Below are 13,973 nucleotides of genomic sequence, written 5' to 3'. Positions count from 1 at the left end.
AGTATTTGAATAGGAAAATTTTCAGGAAGAAGAGTGTTTGATCCTTTTTCATTTCACTGAAATTACAACAAAAATGGTGTGAGAAAAAGTTTCTAAAAAAACTGTCAATGAGAAAACGCTATATAAACTTTAGAAATACACATAATAGGGGCGCCTGGGTGGCTTAGTCGGTTAAGCGTCCGACTTTCGCTTAGGTCATGATCTCGCGGTTCGTGGGTTCGAGCCCCGCATCGGGCTCTGTGCTGACTGCCNTTAAAAAAAAAAAAGAAATACACATAATAGTATTTTTTCACTATAGCTAATCAATAGATTTAATCATTTTAAAACATAATTAAAAGTTTTAAGTAGATTTAAAATATACTTTCTGCAATGATGAGGTATTCTGGAATTATACAGCAAATAAAAAAAAGAATTTTGATAACGATTTAAGTAATTAGCACACTTAACAAAAGGATTCTGATGAGACAATAATGTAACTATAATCCTTTGTAAATGGAGACACTCCACCCCAAAATGAGATATCAATAAAATTTAGATGAAAATATAAGCAAACAGATTGACAGCTCTGATATAAAAATACAAATAAGCAAAGAACCTACCCTAATTTCATGGAGTTTAACTTTCAAACAGGATTTAGACCATTGATCTCCAAGTTCATTTATTCATGGAAAAGCAAAGCTTTCTGTTTTAAGAGAAAAAAGCTTAGTCTAAAGACAGGGAGAGAGTACTCTTACACTACTTGTTTAATGATTTCAGGATAAATGAATCCATAATATATGGATTGAGTTTCCTTCCAAAAGCATATGACTTATAAGTTAAAGGAAAAGTCCTTCAGGCTACATGTTTTATCAAACTTAGAACAAACTAAAATAGTTTTAAGATGTAAAAAAAATACTCAGACTGTAGCCAAGACTACCCATCCCTGATTTAAACAAAACACCATGACCATAAAATTCTATTTATACTATTCAGAAGTAAATAGCATGAGAAAATCCAACAATTACTAGAAGGTAAAATACACTTCTTCAGGAAATCTTGATGTCAACTACTCTCTCTTCCAAAAATTTAAGAAAAATATTTCATCAAAGCCTCAAGGAATTTAGGCACACTAAAAGGAATCACTCTGCAATGTGATATTCCAATATGAAATATAGTGATAATTTGGCTCTCTGCTTCATTAAAGTATCTTTTTCTTTTATTAACAGTGATTCTCTACTCTCCCTATCCTAGACTCACACCACCACATCCTAACACACACACACGCACGCATGCGCGCGCGCGCACACACACACACACACACACACACACACACAAAAACACCCCACCCAGAACATTTTTTTTTGCTTCTTCAGGACATGCTAAAGTATTTCAATGATTTAGATACTGTGGTGATTTTGTAATGGGTTAACTAGCTAAGCTGATCTATATACCTCAGAATTCCTATCTCTATGTTTCTTTAGAGGGTCCACAAAAGAGGTTCTTGTGGGAGCTTCTGAAGAAGGTTGAAAGTAAAGCAGAAGTCATTGTGTTGATTATCTTCCGGCTCATCTCATGGACGTGAGGACGCGGCAGGGTCTGCAACTCTCCTATCCTCCTCTGTATTTCCCTCAGCGTTTCCAACTCCTGGGATAGGAGTCTGTGTTTAGCTTACGATGAAGAGCCCTGGTTTTTGTAGGGGACCCACACCATCCAAGTCGGAGGCAATGAAAACTGACAAGGGTTTCAGACCAAATTCATGGCTTTTTCTTGTTCTCCCCACTGTGTTAGTGTTTCCAGTTTGTTCCTGCTCTCCTGCACTTTATGCCCACCTCTCCTTCCTTAGGATTACAAGGTCCATCATCATCTGTGAAAATAAAAGCTGCACAGAGGCTGTTTAACCAGCTGCCAAACTGTTAGGTCAAATCCCCAAAGCAAAATGGTTAACACACACACACACACACACACACAAACACACACACACACACACCCCACAGGCACATACACCCCCTCCTAGTTGTGCTACTTCTCTGATACAATCTTGACTGGTACCAACACTGAGAACTTAAGTCTCACTAGAGACAGACAGGCAGTTATTTGGGAATCAGGAAGACCCTCAAAGCGTGCTACCATTTACACAGCTATATACACTGCTGATTTTCAAGTTTAGCTCTAAAAATGTGTGAGCAACAAGTATTTCTTCAGATGCAGATGTTCATTAGAAGCTCTTAAAAACTCTAGTCAGTATTATTTCAGTTACAAGTGATAGAAACCTAACTTAAACTAGGTTAGGTCAAAAGAGAATCTACTGAGTTGTGGAGGCAAATAATAGGAAAGTTAGGAAAACCAGAAACAGGAATTGAGATACTATCTGAACTTGCACTGATCTCTAAATTGACCCTCTCTACATTTTAGCTTAAGTTTCTCAAACTAACCTTTTTAAGAAATTTTAGAAAAGACTTTGAGGCTTTATATGCATAGGTATAACCCCAGAAAAGAGAAGGACTCTTTGTTTCAGCCCCTCTTTAAAAACTGTGGTGGAGGCCTCCAATCAGTCCCTATGATTAAGTCTCAAGCAAGAACAGGAGAGAAACTAAGTACTACTTGGCAGATCCCAGGAGAATTTCAGGATTCAGGAAAGGGATGTACTTCCTCAAGTAAGACAAGGTATGACTATCAGAAGAATAAGGGAAAGGGTATAGAAGTCAAAACTAAAACTCCAGATATCCATGACACTGGGTTGGCATTAATCATAATGTATAAGTTTATTTCAAGGTTTTATCTACTCCCTCTCTTATATAGAAATTATTATAAAAAGTGCCTTATACAGAATGGCACGATTATTCACGATACTTCAAGTATTTAAAAAAGGGTAATGGCTAATGAATTAATGTCACTTTGGCAGAAAGTCTATGCCCTTAGTCTCTGTTGAGAGATCCATTTTGTTCAATGTATTTATCACTCATTTGAACCAGGCCAAAGATACGTGCTTATTAATTTTAACAGGAATCTGAGAGGGAGAGGAAACACGCTTGATGCCTGAATACAGATCTAAAGGCATATCCAAAAGCTGTAATAACAGAAACAGACATTAAAATACAGGATTCTTCCCAAACCTATGTTTTTATAACTTTTATACACTGTAAATTAAGAAATAGTTTTTATAATTTAGTTTCCACATATATTTCCAGGTATTGATGGGAGGTGGTAAAGAGTCAAATGCATTTTCTCTTCATCTATATTGGTTTCCTAGGTTTTTAATATGCTATATGTAACATTTACTACATATGTGAATACATATACTGTTTACACACATATTTGCAGTTACAGTTCAGACTTAATTTCTTAAATTTTTAAATGTTTATTTTTGAGAGAGACAGAGACAGAACACAAGTGGGAGAAGGGCAGAGAAAGAGGGAGACACAGAATCCAAAACAGGCTCCAGACTCCAAGTTGTCAGCATAGAGCCTGATATGGGGCTCAAACTCACAAACTGTGAGATCATGACCTGAGCCAAAGTCTGATGCTCAACCAACTGAACCCCTCAGATTTAATTTCTAATCCTATGCTTGATCCACTAGTCCAGTCATCACATTGATTATAATTTGATAAACTCCAGCTTAAGAGTTCATCTGTGACTTTCTCAAATGGCCTTTTTAGAATTATTATTTATGACTTAATCTGGAAAACATACATGTACACATAAGTGTGCTTAGCATCTTAATTACGTTGAGAGATAAGACTGAAAACACTAGGAATCTGTGATATAAAGATGAGAAACAACCACTAGATGGAGAAATCATTTATCCTCCTGATACGTCCTCTGGTTTATAGTGATTCTTACACCTTGAAACATTACCTCATTATCATCTACTCCCAACTTTCAACTCCCATCTCTGACATTGTTCAGTGAGGCAATGGGAACAGGCCTGGACTTCCCAGATCCTGTGAAACTATTATAATATTGAATCTTGTCTGCAGACATAGACTTCTGAGCACAAATCTCGCTGGGAAAAGACCTCAATTCAGAGTAGGTCTTTGGCAGAATTTAAAGAAGAGTCTGAATGAATAGAAGATCAAAGAGTGCATATAAAGTAATAAATCTTGAAAACGAATATGAAATTAAATATTACAATGGAGCATCAGAGATACAGTCACAGAATGATAATGGAATAATTAGAAAAACCAAACTGTAAACAGTGTAGTAAGAATTAAGTTCTAATGAAGGAATGAAAGACCTGGGTGTCAGTAAAACAAGTCATCATAATCAGTTGATAGAGTTGAGAAGAAAGATTACATGAAGATTGTGGAAAGATAAAATCTGGTCCTGAAGTTCCCTACTGTGTTCTTCATTAAATCTGAATGTGATTCACTCATGGCTCAATGATCCATTTGTGTGTAAGCTTTTGATGTATATCTGTTAGGTATACAGAACCATGCCAGAAACCTGGCAAGAAGCAAAAGAAATACAGAACATAGTCCACATATCCTACAACATCCTACAATCTTGGCATATGCATGAAATAATAATGTAAGATATTATTACTGTAAATACAAAGAGGAGAAAAACAGACAATAGAAATTCCAAGAGTTCAAAGAAAGAACATCACTGTGAACTTGAGCAGTTAGATAATTAGGTAAACACGATTTGAATTTGTGGTCAAACTTTATACAGGAAGACCTCCAAAAGGAAAAAATACTGTTTATTTACTAAGCAGGAATGCTCCTTGTCTCTTTTCTTCTTCATTACCCCTATCTAGTCAATCAAAAAGTCCTGCTGAGTTTATACTATGAACATACCTACCCCCACTTGTCTCCACAGCCTTGGTCATCTGCTAATCCATTTCACCATCTACTTTTGTCTAATCCGTAAACCAGCCTCCCAAGTGTTCATTCTTCAGTTAAAACTGAGTTAATGATGGAGTATCCAGGTGAACATGTCCTATGGTCAAAAGGGATACAGAATCAAAGGCACAGATTTAAAATATTACCATAAAAGTGACAATCTAGATAGCCAGGGTCAGCAAATTAAGGCCAAAATTGTTTTCATAAATGAAACTTTATTGGAACTAAACCACACCCATATGTTTTCACACTGTCTACAGCTGCTTTCCTACTACAACAGGAGAAATGAAGTTACTGTAAAGATCAAGTGATCTGGCTTATCAGTTGCAAAATCTTCTCCCATTCAGTAGCCTTTTGTTGTTGTTGATGATGATTTCCTTCACTGTACAAAAGCTTATTTTGATGTAGTCCCAATAGTTTATTTTTGCTTGTGTTTCCCCTTGCATAAGGAGACATATCCACAAAAATGCTTCTATGGTTGATGTCAAAGAAATTGCTGCTGGTGTTCTTTCCTTGGATTTTTATTGGTTTCAGGTCTCACATTTAGGTCTTGAATCCATTTTGAGTTTACTTTTGTGAATGGTGTTAGAAAGTGGTCCAATTTCATTCTTTTGCATGTAGCTATTCAGTTTTCCCAGCACCATGTATTAAAGAGACTGTCTTCTTCCCAAACTATATTTCTGCCTCCTTTGTCATAGACTAAGTGACCATACAAGCAATGGGTTTATCTGGGCTTTCTATTCTGTTCCATTGATTTATGGGTCTATTTTTGTGCCAGTACCATACTATTTTGATTGCTACAAGTTTGTAGTAATTCCTGAAATCTGAAATTGTGATACCTCCTTCTTTGTCCTTCATTCTCAAGATTGCTTTGGTTATTTGGGTCTCTTGTGGCTCCATACAAATTTTAATATTATTTGTTCTAATTCTGTGGAAAAGGCTGTTGGTATTTTGATAGGGATTTCATTGAATCTGTAGATTGCTTTGGGTAGTATCAACATTTTAACAATACTAATTCTTCCAATCCATGAGCAGGAAATATATTTCTATTTGTTTGTCATCTTCAGTTTCTTTCATCAGTGTTTGTAAATGTTTTCTTAATTCTGCAAACTTAAAGTATTTACTATCTGGTCCTTTACAGAAAATCTACGTATTTATAATCTATAATAATGGACCAACTTCAAGAAAGATGGTTTTAATCTTGGATATAAATAAATGAATCACATTTATATATGTATTTTGGGGTTAATGTACCAAGATTTACACTATGTGTACATGTGTGTATTACATTTATGTGTAGAAGATGTGGAAATCTAAAAGTCATGGGATATTATCATTATTTTCCTCCTTAAGGAAAAGCAAATTACATTTTTTCTCTATTTAAAAAATTAATAGTTGCAAAAATAAAAATACTAAAGTGCCTCTAATTACAATCATATTTATAATTTCCATCTCCTTCATAGTTTAAGTAAGTAAGGCTTTTTGCAAGCACAAGAAATCCACGAAGGTATCTTGTTGTCTAAGTTTTATATGCTGAGGGGCTAAGTACCAGATAAAGCTAGTAGCTGACTTCGATGGAATGCCTGCTGCCATTAAATCATTATAGAAAATGAAGCCTAGCACTCAGCCTTTGAAAAACATCAGGTGTACCCAAATGGCCTAGACAAGGAAAAATGGGAAGTTGAAACAGCAGTATGTTTGGGAATATTGAAAATCATTACTTTCTTTGGGACAATTCATTTGGATATGACTGTTATGCACATGTTCAGGTAAGAACGAGAGGGGCATTCAATCACGTGTCAACGATGAAAGTGATCAGGATGCTGGCTGAAAGTGACAGATGTACAAATGGAGCTAGGGTGTGTCAGAAATGGGAGTTTACTAGCAAATAGAACAAAATTTTGCAAAGAAGGGTAGGGAATCCATTATCAGAGATGATAGACTCACATACTAAACCCTGTAGGATGTTTGATCCCTCTTTCTCTTTCACTAGTTTCTCATTTTGCCTCATTTCATAAGCACTTTCTCCAAAAGGGAGAATGCAGATGTGGATTATGGATTTATGGAGTGAAATTGTGTTCTCCTCTACTTAGTTACAGCTTGAAAAATCCTGAGCTCTTTATTTGTTCTTTGGATCAAGACAAAAAAAAAATTTTTTTTTATTTTTTTATTTTTTTTTAAATGTTTTTTATTTATTTCTAGGAGAGAGAGAGAGACAGCGTGAGCAGGGGAGGGTCAAAGAGAGAGGGAGTCACAGACTGAAACAGGCTCCAGGCTCTGAGCTGGCAGTCAGCACAGAGCCCGACGCGGGGCTCGAACCCACGAACCGCGAGATCATGACCTAAGCGAAAGTCGGACGCTTAACCGACTAAGCCACCCAGGCGCCCCCAAAAAATTTTTTTAAACAACTTACATTCTTTTCAGGTTTCAGGTAAAAAGGATACCTGACAATGTCGAGCAAAACAGCAAGCACCAACAACATTGCCCAGGCACGGAGGACTGTGCGGCAGTTGAGAATGGAAGCCTCCATCGAGAGAATAAAGGTAAGAAGCCTTGTCCACAAACCACCTGAAGCAGGCTTGGAGTCAGGGGTACACGATTTGGGTTTTAGGGCTCCAGCAGTGGGTTCCTTGATTTTCCTCTGGACATGAAGGCAGCCCTCACGTCCTTGGAATTTCCAGGGGGCACCTCAAGGAATCGCCTGTGCCCAGAGAGTATTGTAACTTCATCAGAGAGGGGTTCAGTATTGTGAACTGCCCGGACTTTTCCAAGGTCACGTGAAAATCACGCCATGGGCCGATGACACACTGTGGTCAATGGTGGGAGAAATGGATTCAATGCATTTTATGAGGAGAGTAACAGAGGCACAAAACATACACATGGATAGAAAGTATCACTTTTCAGGGTCATGCAGTGTTCAGCAAGAGGGCTATACCCACTGCACATTTATGTGGATGTTACCCTTCCTGGACATCAAGGATGTAGGATTCCCAAAAGAATTCCTTCTAATGATAGAGGGTGCCTAAAACAAGTGGACACTAGAGTTTAGGTCACTGGACACCTGCTTACCCAGCAAAAAGACAAGCTAGCATACCAAAAAAACAGTATATGTTTTAGATGAGGCATTTTCTCTAAAACGGTCTAGCTAATTCCTTATAAAATGTAAAACCAGTCTCTGTTTTGATAAATTTCAAGTGTGAGCTTCTTAAGCCAATTTTCTCCATATGGATAGTTAGGCACAGCTATGGTTCTTAACCATTGCTACACTCTTTATCACCATGTCAATTAATCTACAGAAATTTATTTGCAGCCTTTATTAATATTTTCTTGCCCTTTAACTCTGAAAACAGAGATAGGTCTTATGATAAGCTATGTAAGCTCAGAGTAGTACCTACAGCTTAACATCAAAATGAAAACCAGAGCTGTCAGAACAAATTATCCTTTCATGGCGGTAAAATATGCATGCTCTGAAATCTGTTTTCTTTGTATATTCAAGACTTAAGATCATTTTAGTTGGCATACTTTCTGGTTTACTATAAAGGAGAGAAAAGTTAATATTTTTCTATATGTTGTTGACAAGATTTTTATTATTTTATAATCAAAGTTGATTTAGTAGATTGGTGCTCTCTCAATCCAGTTAATCTGCATACTGTCCAAATGAATGCCTCCTATCTAGGCAAAATAAAGCAAGCCATCATTTTGGGGAATGTTCCCAAATATTGATTTAAAAAATAAATAAATAAAATAAAAAAGAGAAGCCTTTAAATGAGTTCATTTTCTTACCAAGGAGGCATGTTTTGCAAAAAAGTTTAGCATAGAGGGTTCTCAATTAAATTGTTGCATGAATGAATTTGATTTTCTAGAATTTTAATGGCTGTGTTTTGAAACATCCATCTAAAAAATACAAACAAAAAACTATATACATATATAATTATATATATATGTTAAATATATATATTGTGTATATGTGTGTGTGTGTATATATATGTGTGTGTATGTGTATAAAAGCTACAATTACTGCTGCTAGTGCTAGGATGTAGAACTTTGCGGTCTCCAGTGCCCATTTTTTTCCAGTGGTTAGCAGGTACAGAACTCTATGGTGAATAATTAATAGCCCTGACTAGAGAGCTCTATTCTGAGGAGGGTGGTTTTTCTATTTAAAATCTGGTTAAAATTCTAAGTTTTTATTAGAAGGTATTAACTGTCTCTTGTGCAAGGCAAAATTTTGGATCTGCCCTTTAATCAGCAGCACAGAATATCTGTACTCCGGATATTATCAGAGAGCAAACCTAAATCTTTTTTTGCCTCCCAATACTAATAAAAATACTCACTGAAATAAAATATATTAGTTGAGAGTTGCCTGGGGCCTTATGATTCATCTTTTTCTCTTGACATTTTTTCAGATTAAATAAAAATATCAGAGAGCTTCATATACAGCCATTTTATCATACAATCATCCTCTTAGATTAAGGCATATATGGTAGGATGAATAATCATCGACCAAAGATGACCACATCCTAATTACTGAATGTTACCCTACATGGCAAAAAAAGATTTATAAAACTTGTGATGGGAAGGGGCACGTAGGTGGCTCAGTTGGTTAAGCATCTGACTTGAGCTCAGGTCAAGATCACTTGTGGTTTCGAGCCTCTGTGCTGTCAGCTCAGAGCCTGAAGCTTGCTTTGGATTCTGTGTGTGTGTGTGTGTGTGTGTGTGTGTGTGTGTGTGTGCGCCCCTCCCCCGCTCACACTCTCACTCTCTCAAAAATAAAATTAACACATTTTTAAATTTTTTTAAAAAGCTTAAAAAACAAATCTCGTGATGGGGAAATTGCTCTTAGTGCAATGTAACCATGATAATCCTTATAAAACAGAGGCAGAAGGGTCAGAATCAAAGGAGATCTAATTACAGAAGACGATGCTGAAGTGATATGGCCAGAAATCAAAGAATGTGGGTAAACTCTAGAAGCTAAAAATAAAAAAATAAAAAACACTTTCCCCAACAGCTTCCAGAAAGAATCCAGCTCTGCTAACACTTTGATCTTGGGACTGTTAGACCCATTTCAGAGTTCTGACCTCCAGAATTATTACATAATAAACTTCTGTTGTCTCAAGGGACTAAGTGTAATTTGTTACAGTTAGTAATTGTAATTGCACTAATTAGAAATATAGCAAGCTAAGAGAAAATAGTATGTAAAATCTCACATGGTTTTCATTATATTTATATTGTTGAGTATGTAATTAACTGCACCACACTAGGTCTTCATTTTAGAGTCACTGGAGAAAAAAATTTTCAGGTAGTCAGTACACAAATAACTTGTCTTCTCTTGAGCTACTAAAATCCGTGGATTATGTCCCTGATTATCCTTCCTCATGATGTCTTCACTAAGAAACTCCAATCCAATCCATTATTAAGTGCACTAATTTTATCCCTGGTTCAGCTTTACTTTTCTGTTTTTGTTTTCTTTACCCTTTTTCTTATTTATCTGTTACATCTCCTTGATTATACATAAGTCATTTCAAATCATTTTTAATAAGTCAAAAATTAAATCCTTATAAATCTTTTATTAAGAAAGATCTTCATGCTTAATTTAAGTTCTCCCCATTGTATATTAATCTCATTAAAAATTTTGCCTGTAAAGAGGAAACTTGGAAAGAAGCCATTGGGGGGAGGGAGAGCTTAAAGCTTTCTCATTTTCAACTCAGACTAGCTAATAACATCTTTAATTTCTAACATTTAAAAATTCATTTATGTAAATACCATTACATAGCATCCATTCTAGAAGCAGAATCATTGATTGCTGATTTTTCCAAGAATGTAATGAACTGTATTCCTTTTCTATATATTATACTTTCATCATTTTTATGTGTCTTCATATGTGATAATGACAAGCTAATATTGGCCATGTCCAAATAGGAATTTGATTACTATTGGTAACTGTGTTTAAAAGAAATTGTTCTTTGACTTTTGACAAGAGCTGCTCACTCTTTGATTAAACCTTTCTAACACTGGCCTCCCATATTAGAAGGGCTCTTGTGTAAGTATAAAGAGCTGGCTTTCTCTGCTCTTCACCCAGTGACTCATGACATTGAAACAACCTAACTTTGTCCTCACTGTGATAGAAATGTTCTCATTTAATAGCTGTCACAGACCACAGCTCATTCAATGAGCTCCACTTAGCTGTAACTCTGCAAATATATTTCCTATAGTTGGTGGTGATATTGGGGAATTAACCTTTCATGCCTCTTTCCATTTGATCCTACCTGTTGACATTTGTATGCCAAAAAAAGAATATGTCAGTCGCATGAGAAAGAATAGATATGAAGTTCCAAAGTGCTTGTCTGCCAAGTAGACAGGTTTAACTGAGGAAGGTGACTGGGAAAAGTGTAAAGATCATGCCAGACATTGGGATATATGTTTAGAAACAGGGGGGAAAAAAAAACTGACTAGCAGGAAAAGCTGGTGGGAACAAAGTCTCTGGGAAGTAAGCAGATGATGGCAGGTGACAAAGTGGACCACAAAGAGGTGAACAGAGGAAGACAATATGCAGAAATGCATGCAGCACTCTCAACATGAAAACTGGGCAGCCAGTCAAAGAAACATCAGCCTTGACTGGTCTAAAGCACATTTTGATTTGACTTCACATCTTGTTGTTGAGCAAGAATTCCTTGATCATGTGGGAAAGTAGGAAAAGTCAATACCCCAAAACACTCATGGAGACTTGGAGAGAGAATAAGGGTGACAGAAAAATGGTAAATCGTAATGCTGCAGGGCCACATAACAGAATGTTCACTTTAGGTAATGAGAGTCTGTTTGTTTTTTAAATGGAAGGTACAGGGCTAAAATGCTTCTAAATCGAACTGCATTAACAATGACAGATGCTTATATCCGTCTTGCTTGTTTTCTAGCTTTCTGTAATTACATTTCATCTCTTTTTGTTTAATGATTGTTTTCTTCAATAGGCTAAGTTCCAAAGGAGCAGAAACTACATGTATTTTTTCAGTATTCAGTATGCAGCAGCAAGCCTAAGGCTCATCACATAGATGGCATTGCCTAGATATTTACCAAATAAATAAATTAATATATGAATAACAAAACTCAATTTACATGGATACTTACTTGTGTAGCTGACGTGTAAAACTACGACCACCCAAAACTAGATTTGGTTTCTATGTCAACAAATCATCAGTATATTTAAACATCTAAATAAGCATTTCTGTGTTTAACTAAATATTTATTATTTTCTAGGCATTATATTTAAAAAATAGGACTTAGCAATACTTTCAGTCTATTCTAGTTCTAGATGAGTGAAAACAACCATAAATACAACTAGAATCTTGCTTTGGTTTTTGTATGGAAACCACTAAAAACACTATATATTTAAAAGATGGAAAATTTAGATTAGTTTTAGGATTTAACAATAGGTTCAGACTATCCTCCATTTCATTGTTAATCTCTATGTTCGTGTAAGAGGATGTCTGAACCTATCTGTCACCCCTATCTGTTTACATTCAGATAGCACTGGTAATCCAATGACTCAGTTTAGACACTGCCATATTTTAAGGAGACAGTGATATGTATATATTCTCCAGAGCTCAAACAACCTCAGTATGTTTAATGTCTAATTTCTTTTTCTGGAAGAGAATCTAAACACAACCTGTTTTGTGGTGTTTTAGGAGGTAGCATGTCCTTGTTCACCAATGATACCAATAACATCTCAGGAAAAACATGTGCCTGGGCATTAAGGTCTCTGAGCTCATAGGGTCCTGCTGAATCCTTTTCTTCTCATTGACAATCCATATACTCCCTGTTTCAGGAGGTGGATTTTATGGATGAACATCTACCTTCAAACCCAAGAGTAATCAAAAAACATAATTATATCTCCATATGGATCAGTTAAAGAAATTAGAGAAAAAGAGTAGCCATATAGGCACTGGCAACTCTATAGTTTCTTTTTGGCAAACTTAAGCTGAAACTCTCACTATAATTTACTTTCAAAACCATGAAACTAGATTTCAACTTATTAAAAGCTGCACGAGGAACTTATTTTCAGAAGTCTTCAATTGATTACAATTGATACATCTTTAAAAGAGTCTTGCCAAAGCCAAGATTCCTCTGCATAGATTACTTTTCTGTGTGGTAGGAACAAATGGAGAGGAGCCCACAGAAAAACATGTTGCTTCCTGAGGAAGCATGCCCTTGGGGACAATGCCCAACTTAGAAATCAGAGCTTCAAATTTAGAAGGCATATGTTTTATTAGATAAAAGTGCCTGCTAGAAACTGATCTCCACTTCATTTATCCTTGCTTTTGTTCACTTTTTTCCTTAGATAACAACAAAAAGATAAATATATATAGACTAAAGAAACAGCAACATAGAAAAAAATTGTGTAGATCAATGTAGTGCTGCCAAATTTATTTGTAAATGCTCTAGAAATACATAAATATGAGATTAACCTCAGGCAAGTAAGTGTTGGTGTTGTTTTGTTTTATCGTCTGCAATACATAGGAAGTTTAAACTAAAGGCAAAGATACATTTTACTACCTTCTTGTTCTCCACTCATCCTAGCTTTGTGTTGGAAAAAAGGTTTTGTAGTTAGAAGCCAAAGCAGAGGCACAGAATTCCAGAGAACTTCTCTTGAGATTGTTGAAAGCAGACTGCTCTGCAGGAGGCTCAGCTCCTAAGTCAGACTACAGAATTTAGGTTCCAGACTCAACAACTGGCAGCTGCTAAACTAAGCCAGTTATTTAACTTTTCTAAGATTTATCTCAAAATGAGGACCTATTTGTCACATAAGTATTGAAAATGATTAGTATGGGACTAAGCATCAAATATATTAGCCAGTATTATGATAAACGTTACTGATTTCCTATGAATGAGTGTGTGTGTTTTAAAATTTAGCAGCAATGTGTAAAGGAAGAAGTATGTATATAAATGATTTTTTACTTTGTTTTTGTTTTTTAAATACACCTTAAATTTTACAGCTGTTTTAGGTTCACAGCAAAACCAAGGGGAAGGTACAGAGTTGTCACTTACTCTCCATCCCGACACATGCACATCCTCTGCTGTTATCAACATTCCCACCAGACAGGTTGTTACAACTGATGAATCTACAGTCATATCACTACCACCAAAGTACATAATTTATGTTA

At 35.9% G+C, this 13,973-nt stretch overlaps 1 long non-coding RNA gene across 1 annotated transcript in view; it reads right to left on the bottom strand.

Moving 5' to 3' along the window:
* Positions 1-13,973, bottom strand: part of LOC144238004 (uncharacterized) — a 118,203-nt gene that overhangs the window by 78,482 nt on the left and 25,748 nt on the right. The window contains exon 2 of the long non-coding RNA XR_013336984.1: positions 4,781-4,918. This is a non-coding gene — a long non-coding RNA (uncharacterized LOC144238004). The remainder of the gene's footprint in view (positions 1-4,780; positions 4,919-13,973) is intronic.

This window comes from Crocuta crocuta, unplaced genomic scaffold, assembly GCF_008692635.1.
Source record: "Crocuta crocuta isolate KB4526 unplaced genomic scaffold, BGI_CrCroc_1.0 scaffold240, whole genome shotgun sequence".
Taxonomy (NCBI): domain Eukaryota; kingdom Metazoa; phylum Chordata; class Mammalia; order Carnivora; family Hyaenidae; genus Crocuta; species Crocuta crocuta.
The sequence above is the reverse complement of the archived record's forward strand: the minus strand, read 5'-3'. Positions and strand labels throughout refer to the sequence as shown.